We start from the raw sequence: 13,238 nt of genomic DNA, 5'->3' as shown, positions 1-13,238 counted from the left end.
GTTCCCTCTCCCCATTTGTAGAGCATGATCCGTTATACTAGCCATATGCTGCTCCACTCAGTAACTTGGCAGCTGTTAACTGACCAGTGTTGTTCCCTTGAATTTTCCTGTCACCATAGATGGTTCTAGACGTAAAACCCAAAGATTCCTAAGAATAGCTCTCGTCGCATAAATTTCCTTTAATTTATAGAAGTAGAAGAAAAAATGAATATTCACCAACTGGAAATGATAAAATAGATATATACATAGTTATAAATTATTTCAGTTTTCTCTGAAGTTATTACCATGATTTTTTATATGCCTTGTTGTTAGGTGCCATTGAGTCAGTTCCAACTCATAGTGACCCTATCTATGCACCACAGAATGAAACACTGCCCAGTCCTGGGGGATCCTCACAATCGTTGCTACACTTGAGCGCATTGTTGCTGCCACTGTGCCAATCCATCTCATTGGGGGTCACCCTCTTTATATATTTATATGCCTAAATGTTTTTAAAGGAGCTCTGGTAGTGCAGTGGTGATAAGTTGCACTGCTAACATCAAAGTGAGCAATTTGAAACTACCAGCTGCTCCATGGCAGAAGCATGAGGCTTTCTGCTCCCATAAAGATTTACAGCCTCAGAAGCCCCATACAGGGTTCCTGAGATGGAACCAACTCCATGGCACATCACCACCACCACTAAATGTTTTAAATGTAGAAAGCAACAGCAATTAAGCAATTTAATACCAACAGAATTTTTACTTCGAATGGGGAAAGCCTAGATCATCTCATTTTGTGGTGAGGTATACAGACAGCTGCTTCCTGTTATGCTGTCCAAAATGTTGACATTAACCTCAGAGGAGGCCGTTAAGCTAGCCTGAACCAGATGAAGGCATTATGTTTCTCTTTATTGAGGAAGGAAGAAAAAAATGTCACCCAAAATGTGTGAGCAGTGAAGTCTGAGTACTTCATACAGTATCATTGATAATGTGATAAATGATCACACAGTCCCTACATGAAGTGAAATTTCCCTTCATTTCGCTCTGAAATGAAGCTAAGAAAAATAGTAGGAAAATACAAACTCAAGATGCCACTCACAGAAAGCTCATGTAAACCCTCTATGCAGGTCATTGATGATTTTTGTTCCCTCAGTTTGTGTTTTCTCTGAATCAAACTATTGAGATCACGTATTAAAACCAGACCAGACCAGTTGCCATCGAGTGGATCTGACTCATGGAATGAGGGCACTTCAAGAAGTGCATGGAAAAATGGAATTAAAAGGTAAAGGACAGAGATGATGACATGGAGAAATGGAGCAGCTGGAGACTTTAGACCCAGAAAGGGAGAGGGGCTGTGTGCTGACTACCGAGGGGAGGGGTGGGGGAGCAAGCTTGCAGGGTTGGTTGGTTGATGATGCATGGAGGGGATTGAAACCATGGCAATGAAACCATATATGATAGGATAAATGTAAAACTAATATTCTCCCATGTAAACTATCACATAATTCACAATAAAACACTAAAAAAAAAAAAAAAAAAAAGGTAAAGGAAATTTTCTATGAACTGTTTGAGGCCCCCCTTCATATTGCTGAATTATTTTTTGCTTCTCTTTTTATCTTGGCTTGAATTCAGAAAACTTGGGAAAACTTGGGAAATGTTCATTACTTTGCCCTCTGTGAAAGGATTTGTGTATTTATAGTTTTACATGCTAACTCTTTATGTTGAAATGAAAGTAAAAAGTAGATATCTGAGCAACAATACAGTAACAATAAAACCTTCCACAATGTACTAAATCACCCAAATATTCAGTTTTGGATTGCATCCATTAATAGTATTCACCAATCTACATTATTACATTACAGAGTTGAAGCAGACTAAGTCTTCCAAAATTCAGAATTGAAAGAAAATAGAATTAGAATTCTTAAATAATGTAAATAATGATAAACAACCATTACAATTTCAACTTAGAATCTTAAAACATATTGCAAACACTTCATTTAAGTAGCAATTGGAAAAACAAGCTCCTGAGTCCTGGTGTGGTATAGGATAAGCACTGACTACAAAGTCGGTTTGAACCGCAAGGTGGGCGGTTCGAACTCACCAGCTGCTCCTCGGAAACCCTATACAGGGTCTCTATGTGTCGGAACTGATTGGACAGCACTCAACAATAATAACAACTACAACAAGGAGCTCTAGTGATGCTCTGGGCTAAGCACTGGGGTTCAAACCACAAAGTTGGCAGTTCAAACCCACTAGACACTCCAAGGAAAAAGATGAAGGTGGCTGCTCCAATAAAGATTTACAGTCTTAGAAACCCTAAGGAGCAGATCAAGTCTGTCCTATTGGATTGCTATGAGTCAGAATCAGTTCGACTACGTGGGTAACAACTATAATAATAACAAGAGAAAAGCTCAAGATGACCTAATTCTAGTTCACTTCTGGAGAGAAATAACTCCAGGTGTGTTCTTACAACTTGACTCAGATTTCCCCAGTTTCCCCATTGTGCCAGGATCTCACAGTGCTTGTGGGAGATGCCAGGTCTCCTTCATCTCCATTCCAAGATACTTACTTGGAAAGTTTTAAGGACCTCAATTCTTCTAAAGAGTACTGTTCAGCTATATTGTAGAATATCTTGCAGTTTGGGTTTGACAGATAATTCACATGATTAGATTGAGATAATAAATTTTTGGCAAAAAAGTTCCAGGTATAATATGTCCTTTTTAGAGGACATATGTTATTACCGGGAGTCCTGGTGTGGCACTGCAGGATAAGCCCTGGACCACAAGATCAGTTTGTACAGCAAGATTGGTGGTTCAAACTCACAGCTACTCCTTGGAAATCCTGTACAGGTTTGTCATGAGTTGGATCTGAGTCGACAAAACTTAACAACATGTTATTACTAGTTAGGTTAGATTTTTATTGCAGCTGTACCAAATTACCAAACTGTGTCTTAAAACAACACCCATTTACTATCTCACTGTTTCTGTAAGTCTGAAGTCCGTCCAGGCAATGTATGGCTAAACTATGTTCAGGTTCTCACAAAGCCAAAATGAAGGACTGTGTTCTAATCTGGAACTGTGATCGTCTTCCAAGCTCATTCAGGTTGTTGGCAAAATTCAGTTCCTTCTACTTGATGGGTGTCAGCCAGCCTTAGTTCCTAGAGGCCACTTTCAAGTTCTTGCCACGTGGCCCTGCCGTCTACAAAGTCAGCAAGAGAATGTCCTGAAGTAGATGCCCGCTCACATTTCAAATCTCAGACTTCCTCTCTTGGACTGCTAGCTTAGACTAGGCCAAACCCACCCTGACAATTTCCCTTATTAAAGTCATCTGTGCCGTATAACATACCCTACTTACAGAACTTGTTGTTAGGTACCCTTCTAGTTGTTTCTGACCCAACGATGGCATGTATAGCAGAACAAAACGTTGCCCAATCCTGTGCCATCCTCATCATTGCTGTGTTTGAACATGTCGTAGCCATTGTGTCCATCCATCTGGTTACGAATATTCTTTTTTCTTTTTTTTTTCTGATCCTCTATTTTAACAGTCCCTGGTGTCTTTTTCCAGGGACTAGTTCCTTCTTATAAGGAGCTCTGGTAGCGTAGTGGTTACGAATCGGGCTGCGAACCGGAAGGTCAGCAGTTCGAAACTACCAGCTGCTCCGCGGGAGAAAGATGAGGCAATCTGCTCCCATAAAGATGTACAGCCTCGGAAACCCTGTACAGGGTCGCTATGGGTCGAAACCGACTCGACGGCACTTAACAACAACAACAACAAAGTTCCTTCTTATAGCATGCTCAAATGACAAAAGGTGAAGTCTCTCCTTTCTAAGGAGCATTCTCTAGCCTACCTTCTAAGGTTTTGCTTTTTCCAAGACAGGATTTTTTTTGGCAGTCCACAGCACATATAATATTCTTTGCCAACAACATAATTCAGAAACATAATTTCTTCTTCATTCTTCCATCTTCATCATCCAGCTTAACCATGCATATGAAGTGATTGAAAATAACGTGGCTTAGCAGGAGCAACTAAGTCCTCAAATCACATCATTGCTTCTTAAAACTTTAGAAGAGCTTATTTGCCTGATGCAATCCTTCATTTGCTTTTTTTTTAATGTTTTATTGTGAATTATGTGATAATTCACATGGGAGAACATTAGTTTTACATTTATCCTATCGTTTCATTGCCATGGTTACAATCCCCTCCATGCATCATCAACCAACCAAAGGGTATAGCCCCCCACCCCCACCCCCGGTCATCAGAACACAGCCCCTCTCCCTTTCTGGGTCTAAAGTCCCCAGCTGCTCCATCTTTCCACATCATCGTCTCTGCCTCCATCTCTGGCCTCACTGTTTCTCTGGGTAGGGTCCCGCTCTCTGCTCTTCTCCCTTGATGGTCCCAGGGACTGCCGCTTCTAGACTGCAAAGTTAATCACGCCCCTCCTTGCTACAAAATGTCTAACTTTACATCTCCAACCCTCACAATCAGTCTTGATAACAAGTATTCACTATTGTATCACAAGAGAACTATCCGCATTTCCTTCCATCAGGCCCGCCTAGACAGACTGGATATTACTCAGTGGAGATTCTACCTTCTTCCAGGCCCTCTGGATCTAAGTTCTCTTTTAAAAGCTTGTAAGCCAGTCACTTCTTGCCTTTGTAGGCCCACACTTTGGGTAGCCAATGTCCAAGTTACCCATCCCTGTCTACTCTGTGTATAGAGGGGGTGGGAATCATCCTTGCTGTAAAGATTTATTCCCTCTTTTGAACAACTGCATCCATAGATGTATGTCAAGTTCATAAAATTGTTATCAGATTACTGATTTTTTTTCCTCTACTTTCTTCTTCTAGTTGAGCTCTGATCATCCAGTCATTGAAGCTAGGTCAAGTCGGTATTATCTGAAAGTGTGGGTGTTCTTGTGCATATGCCCTCTCTTCTTATCAGCTGGACGCTTCACTCTCTACTCTAGTCCTCTGTGGCTATGTCACTGACTCTGGGCTCAAGAGTCCCCAGGTCTTGCCACACTGCTGGCCAATCAGGTCTCCACCCGGGTTCAGACGAATCTATTGAACGTTGTAGGGCTCAGCTCGCTGCTTCATTGCTGTTTTTCCCTCACTTCCTCTTATCGGTGACTAATGTGGTCACCAATCAGAGCGTGTATTCCCACTGAGTCTTAGTCTTGGAAAGGGGTTTGCTCTGAGGAGACCTGACCACTTGCCTTGATATCTCCTGGGTGAGCAACTTGCTTGTTCTTGTAGTAATCAGTCAGTCTGCCTATATTGTTTTGTATTTTTCCTGTCGGTCTTTCTTTCAAGAAGTATCTTCTGTTCTTCTAGCCACTCCAGGTTGGTCTGCCCGTCCTTTCAAGTGGAAATTTCCCACCTCTGAAAATTCTGGATGCTGTTCAGGATTCCACCTATGGTCTTATGTAATGCAGAGGCTCCGCAAGAAGCCTCCTTCACTGGGCACGTTGTAGCCCCATTTTAGGTATTCCAGTCAGTTATAGGCAGAGGACGACTTACAAGCTTTCTATGGTGATGTTTCTGGCTATTTCTTTCTCTCCTCCTCCAGTGTCTATTTTATAATGGTATGAAAGGGAAACCAGGATTCAAAAGACAGCCAAGCATCTTAACATTAATTCCCCCTTTTTCCCAATTCCAACCATATCTCAATCCCTGTATCCCAGAGCCCTGTTTTCCAAGGTTGTACATACATCATTATTTACCTCTGTCCCACTTAGCCCATGCAAACCTGCCTAATTGTTCTCCCATCCGCTTTGTTCTTCCATTCCCCTCCCCCTTGTTGTATGTGGCCCCCCTCCCCAGCACCCAAACTATTCCCTGCCCTGTGCTCCACCTTCCCCCCACCCACTAGAGTTCTTTTTCTTAGTCTTTTACAATAGTGGTCCTATGCAGTATTTCTCCTTTTGTGACTGACTAATTTCACTCAATATAATGTCCTCAAGGTTCATCCTTGTTACGCAGTGGCTTGCAGCTTCCTTGTTATTCTTCAAGGTAGCATAATATTCCATTGTGTATATGTACCACAGTTTGTTTATTCATTCTTCAGTTGATGGGCACTTTGGCTGTCTCCATCTTTTTGCCGTTGTAAATAGTGCTGCTATGAACATTGGTGTGCACATATCTTCTCGGATTGTGGCTCCGTTTTCTTGTGGGTAAATACCAAGTAGAGGAATTGCTGGATCATAAGGTATTTCTATTTCCAACCTTCTGAGGAAACGCCATATTGCTTTCCAGAGAGGTTGGACCATTTTGTAGTCCCACCAACAATGCAGGAGTGTCCCAGTCTCTCCACATCCCCACCAGCATTTACTGCCCTCTACTTTTTTTTTCATCTTTGGTGTTACTGCTGTTGTGAAATGATATCTCATTGTTGTTTTGATTTGCATTTCTCTAATGGCTAGTGATCGTGAACATTTCTTCATATGTTGGTTGACTGCCTGGATCTCCTCGGTGAAGTGTCTGTTCATGTCCTGTGCCCATTTTTTAATTGGGAGAAAGATGAGGCTTTCTGCTCCCTTTAAGATTTAGTCTCAGAAATCCTGTATAGGGTTGCTGTGAATCTGAACCATCTCCGTGGCACATAACCACCAACCTTCACCAGTGTTCAATGTGTCAAATCTGTTCCTGAGATGGTCTCTAAGTTCAGGTGGTATATACTCAAGTTCGTACTTTGGTTCTTGTGGACTTGTGTTAATTTTTTTGAGCTTCAGTCTGAACTTGCATACAAGCTTTGATGGTCAGTTCCACAGTCTGTCCCTGGCCTTGTTTTGGCTGGCAATATTGAGCTTCTCCATAGTCTTTTTCCACAGATAAGGTCAATTTAATTCCTGTGCATTCATCTTTCAAGATTCATGTGTATAGTTGCCATTTGTGTTGTTGAAAAACAGTATTTGCAATAAATACATCCAATTATAATACAATCCAATTCCAACTTTGGCATTTAGGAGAGCTCTTTAGATGGCTTCCATTTCCTTTTGATATGACCAAATTATGCTTTGGGAGTCCTAGTGTGGCAATGTATGATAAATCCTGGGCTGTTAACCACAAGGTTGGAGTCCTGGTGCAGTGCTGCAAGTTAATGTGCTGGAATGCAACATCGAATTGAACTGCAAGGTCAGTGGTTCAAGCTTACCAGCCACTCCTCAGAAACCCTATGAGACAGAACTGACTAGACAATACTTAAGAACAACGGCAACAACAAAGGTTAGTGGTTCAAACTAGTAGCTACTCCTCGGAAACCTTACACAAGCTCTTCATGAGTTGGATCCAACTCAATGACGGCACTTAACAACAATAGTCATGTTTTGAGTTCTTTGTGTGTGTTTCCTTTTTTCGGCACCACGAGATACTACAAATTTTGTATTTTTCTGGCCCAGCCCTAGAATTAGTCACTTTCCACAATAGCCCCAGTTTTGTTGTTGTTGTTGTTGTTGTTTGTTTGTTTTAAAGCTTTTATTGTGAATTGAGGGATAGTTTACATGGTAAAACATTGGTTTTGCATGTATCCTATCGTATTTTGTTTCATTGCAATGATTACAATCCTCTCTATGCATCATCAGTCAACAGTATTTTCTTCTATTCCCTCCGGTGGTTTTTTTTTTGTGTGTGTGTGTGTGAGTGTGTGTGCGTGTGTGTGATGTACACAGAAACACTCAGGAATATATAATCATTTAAACAACCAAAGGGCACATTCTGCAAGCCTGCCTCCTGGCTGCCAGCACACAGCTTTTGTCTTTCCATGAGTCCTCAACTGCTCTATCTCTCCATGTCATCATCTCTGTCTCCATCTCTGGTGTTGCTGCTTCTCTGGATAAGGTCCCACATTCTGCTTATGATCTTCTCCCTTGATGGCCCTATGGTCCTCTGTTCCTGGAATGCTAGATTAACTACTCCCCCTTTTATGTTACAAAACTTCTACCTTTACAGTTGTGACAGTCGCAATTAGTCATGATAATGGTTACTCACTATTGAATCATAAGAATCTTATCCCCATCTCTTTCACCAGACCCATCTAGACAAGATGAAAACTATTCAGTGGGGATTCTGCCTTCCCTGGCACACTCTGAAACTAAACTCCCTCTTGAAAACTTGTAAACCAGCCACTTCATGCCTTTATTGTTGTTGTTGTTGTTGTTAAGTGCAATTGAGTCAGTTCCAACCCATAGCAACCCTGTATAGGGTTTCCGAGGAGCAGCTGGTGAGCTTGACTCACCAACCTTGCAGTTCAAATGGCTTTGCCGTCTGGCACATTAACTCACAGTGCCATACCAGGAGGTAGCCAATGTCTAAGTTACCTGTCCCTATCAACCCTGTGTGCAGAGGGGATAGGTTTGATCCTTGATGTGAAGACTTCTAGATTTCTTCCCTCTCAGTTGGTATTTTGAGCTACTACATCCATAAATATAAGTCAAGTTCACCAAATTGTAACAATTTACACTTGTTTCCTTTTACACTTGTTTCCTTTATCAAATTTCTTTATCATTCTGTAGTTGAGTTCTGATCATCAAGCCATTCAAGCTAGGTCAAATGTGTACTATCTGCAAGTTTGGGCATTCTTATGCATTTCCCCTCACTTCATATCAGCAGGACGCTTTACTTTCAGCTCTAGCCCTCCATGGCTATGTCCTTACCCATGGGCTCAGGAATTCCCTGGTCTTATTACACTTCAGACCATCCAGCCCTTCCTCTTGTCTCTCTTATCTCCAGGTCAATGGGAATCTATGGAACATGGTCAAACTCAGCCCATATCTCCATTGCTGCCTTTCTGTCTCTTCCACTCACCAGTAGACCAATATGGTCGCCTGCAAGCTTACATGGCTGCTTATGTGTTCCCTTTGAATTTCAGTCTTGGAGGGGTGTTTGTCCTGAAGGGACTTGATTGCTTGCCTTGATGGCTTCCCTGCTAACAACCTGCTTGTTCTTGTAGTACCCAATCAGACTGCCATTTTTGTTTTGGATTTTTCCTGCTGATCTTTCTTTGAAGGTATATCTTCTGTTGCTCTAGCTGTTCCAGGCTGGTCTGCTTGTCCTTTCAAGTGGGAATGTCTCATCTCAGAAGGTTTTGAATGGGACTCAGGATTGCACCTAAGGTCCTACCCACTCCACTACAAAGGCTCCACAAGAGGCCTGTTTCACTGGGAAAGTTCTAGAACCCCTTTTAGACATTCCAATCAGTTATAGCATAGCCCCAGTTTTAATCCAGGAGAACTGGAGGTAAATTTCAACTTGTATTGGGTGCACATTTGTGTCTCCATAGTTTGTTGCTAGATGCCATCAGGCTTGTTCTGAATCATAGGGTTACCGAGTTAGTAAATCTTTACTGGAGCAGAAAGCTCATTTTTCTCCCACAGATTGGTTGCTGGTTTTAAACTGGTGATCTTGAGGTCCAGTGCTTGTACTCCCTGCATAGATTAGGTGCATTTAGTAAATATATCAGTTTTCAATTGCTTTCATAATAAGTTACCATAAATTTAGTGCATTAAAACCACCCAAGCGCATTCTTTTATAGTTTTGGAAGTCAGAGATCAAAAATGATGTTAAAATCAACATGTTGGCATGTCTGTGTTCCTTTGAAAACTCTAGATATTAATATGGTCCCTTGTCTTTTCCAATTTCTAGAAGCCATCTGCTTGCATTCCTTAGCTTATGGCCCCTTCCTCTGTTTTCTAACGCAGCACCATAGCATCCTCCAATCTCTGACTCTGATCCTCTCGCCTACCCTTATAAGAATTTTTTTTATTGTGAATTAAGTAAGGTTTATAGAGCAGATCTTCAGTTTTACATTTAACAAATAATATACTTTGCTTCATTAAATGGTTGCATGTACCAGCAGTTAACAGTAGTTACCTGTATTCACTTTAATGATTGTAGTCCTTCCCATACCTTCATCTTTCCTCAGCTAACCTCCCTCTTGGTGCATATGGCCTGCCCTGACACCCTTGTTAACATGTGTCTAACGTCTAGCCCATGAATGATTTTCTCTCCTCCCCATCTCAACTGTCATAGATTGTTTCTTTGATCAAGTAAACTCTTTTAAAAAAAAAACTTTTTACAACAGTTGGTCTCATACAATTTCTGCCCTTTTGTGATTGACTAATTTCACTCAAGATAAAGTCCTCCAGGTTCAATCAGTTGTGAGTCGTTTCACAGATTCATTATTATTCTTAAACATTTTGTAGTACCATTGTGTGTATGCACTCAAGTTTATTAGCCATTCTTTTGATGGATGATTAGACTGTCTCCATCTTTTTGATATGTCTCTTGTAAACAGCATATTGAAGGATCCTGTTTTCTTGTCCATTCTGCTGTCTTTGTCTCTTGACTGGTACATTGAATCCATTTACATTCAGTGTAATTAACAATAGTTATGAATTGATTGCTGTCATTTTTCTGTGTGCTTTGTGTGTGTGGTGTTGCTGGATTTTTTAGTCCACATACTTTTTGAAGCTGAGTTCATTTTGTTTGTGGATTTTCTTTTCATTTTAATTTCTGTTGTGTTAATGAATCTTTCTGATTTTCCTCTTTTTTTAATTTTGATGGGCAGATGTACTATTTTTCTTTGAGGTTACCCAGTAATTAATTCCCCCCCCCCTCCCCGCTTAAAACAGTCTGTTTTGTAGTGGAACTCTTACTGAACTTTCGGGGATAAATAACTGGTATAGGCTTATCCATATTCCTCACGAGTCACTGCTGTATCTCCGGGGCCCTGCCAGTCAGTAGTTTCTAAGGATTCCAGCAAGAACGATGCGGAACTGATGCTGCTGGTTGCCTCACCTTAAAGAACTGGTGCTCGGTAATCAGAGTTGCTTATTAGCTAATGCAGAGTGAAAAAGGTGCTGATTCCATGCATTGGCTCTTTTAGGATGGCGTTAAGCCTGCTGGGAACAGAACTTCAAAGCCGGCACTACGTCTGGAAGGCTATGATCCAAGGCCATTTTTGCTGGCTATAAACGGGGTCTCCAAAACCAATGGGAGTATACAGCTCTGCTTGAAATTGAAGATGTTTATGCTCGAGATGAAACCGAATTCCACTTAAACAAGAGATATGCTTATGTGTACAAAGCAAAGAACAACACAGTGACTCTTGGCGGCGAATTTAACAAAACCAGAGTAATCTGGGGAAAGGTAGCTCACGCTCATGGTAACAGTGGCATGGTTCGTGCTAAATTCCGAAGCAAACTTCCCGCTAAGGCCATTGGACACAGAATCCGCGTGAATGCTGTATCTCTCAAGAATTTAAACTTATTGAAAAGTAAATTAATAAAATTGTGGATTTGTTTAAAAAAACCAAAACTATTTGTTTTGTGTGGTGCTAGGGTTAATGCTCTGGACTGTGAAGTCAGAAGTCAGTTTGAATCGTCAGGTCGGTGGTTCAAGCTCACCAGCCTCTCCTTGGGAACCCTATACAAGGTCACTGTGGGTCACAACCGACTTGACAACACACAAACAACAACAAGAAGAAAAGCACTAGACTGATAACCACAACGTCTGGGGCTCAAACCCACCAGCTGATCCTTTGCAAACCCTATGTTGTTGTTGAGTGCCATCCAGTCGGTTCCGACAAAAGGGGACTCTGGGGTTTCTGAGGAGCGGTTGGTGGATTTGAACCGCCAACCTTGAGGTTCAAACCAACAATGCAGTCAAGTGCTTATCTTACATGCCAAACCAGGACTATGAGTCAGAACCCACTCCATAGCACATAACAACAGCAGAGCTCTAACTAGATACCAGCAAAGAATACAAGTTTGTTCATATAGATTTTAAGTAAAAATGATAGAGAATTTTGCTATTGTGGCTTGATGATATCATTTTAGATTGCTTTTATAATTATGATGATTCTTTGACAGTATTTCATATGATCCATTTGGCATTCTTAAAGTCTAAACCACCATGAAACAAAAAAAACACCTTTCCATTTTTATGTCCTTATCCAAATATGAAGAAATGAGGCTAAAAGTTTATTCATAAAATTAATATATTTTGTATGTATTACAATATAAATTGAAATAAATATCCTTAGCCAAATATTTCTTGAAGAAAATAATTTTGCCCTAATTTCAAATGTAGAAGTATGAGTAAAAAATGACACTCTTTTCTAAGTAAAAAAACAAAAAACTCCAGTCTGTTTTATCTTGAAATATACATGCCATTTGGAAGCTCTGTATCTGTGTTCCCTCTTTTTGCTTTGTAGTTGACTTCATTATACATTGTTATCTCTGGTTCCCTTTTTTCTGTCTTGTAGTTTGTTTTACTTTAAATATTTCTATATCTGGATTGAGTTCTGGGTAATGTTGTCATGTATGGTCATCTCAGGTTGTTGTCTACTGTTGTTGGTCTGGTCATTACAAATTACCTTATAAGGATTCTTGTGATTACATTGTTGTTAAAATATCATCAAGTAAGTTCCAAACCGTACCGACCAAGTGTGGGGTTTCTAAGGAGTGACTGGTGAGTTTGAACCACTGACCTTGTAGTTCAAGCCAACTTTGTGGTCTTGCGCTTATCTTACAGCGCCACACCAGTATTCTGTGATTACTCTTGCTGTTGTTGTTGTTAAGTGCCAGCAAGTCAGTTCCAACTCATAGTGAGGGTTTTCAAGGAGTGGCTGGTGAGTTTGAACCACCAACTTGTGGTTCAAACCGACCTTGCGGTCCAGTGCTTAATACCACAGCATCACACCAGGACTCCTAGGCACACCCAAATATCCAGGATAATCTCCCCATCTCAAAATCTTTAACTTTATCACATCTGCAGTCTCCTTTACCCTATAAAGTAAAATGAGGCTATCACAGGTTGTTGTTGTTGTTGTCAGGTGCCATCGAGTCAGAACCGACTCATAGCGACCCCGTGCACAGCAGAACGAAACAATGTCCGATCCTGGGTCAACCTCACCACCGCTGCCACACTTGAGTCCATCAATGATGCCACCTGGCTGATCCACCTCGTTAGAGGTCTTTCTCTTTTTCTCTGACCCTCCACCTTACCCAGCATGACATCCTTCTCCAACGATTGTTTCCTCCGGACAATTGTTTCCTATGTCCAAAGTAGGAGAGACGAAGCTTAGCCATCCTGGCCTACAAGGAGCACTTTGGCTGCACTTCTTTCAAAACAGATCTATTGGTTCTTTTGGCAGTCCATGGCACTCTCAGTATTCTCCTCCAACACCACAACTCAAAGGCATCAATTCTTCTACGATCTTCCTTATTCACTGTCCAGCTTTCGCATCCATATGAGACTATTG

General features: G+C 41.1%; 1 pseudogene; it reads left to right on the top strand.

Annotated features, from left to right (window-relative positions):
* Positions 1 to 11,237, top strand: part of LOC102829560 — a 27,385-nt pseudogene extending 16,148 nt beyond the window's left edge.
* The last annotated feature ends 2,001 nt before the right edge of the window (positions 11,238 to 13,238 follow it).

The sequence above is a fragment of the Chrysochloris asiatica genome, unplaced genomic scaffold (genome assembly GCF_000296735.1).
Source record: "Chrysochloris asiatica unplaced genomic scaffold, ChrAsi1.0 scaffold00045, whole genome shotgun sequence".
NCBI classification, from domain to species: Eukaryota; Metazoa; Chordata; class Mammalia; order Afrosoricida; family Chrysochloridae; genus Chrysochloris; species Chrysochloris asiatica.
This window is presented reverse-complemented; position numbering and strand designations above follow the sequence as displayed.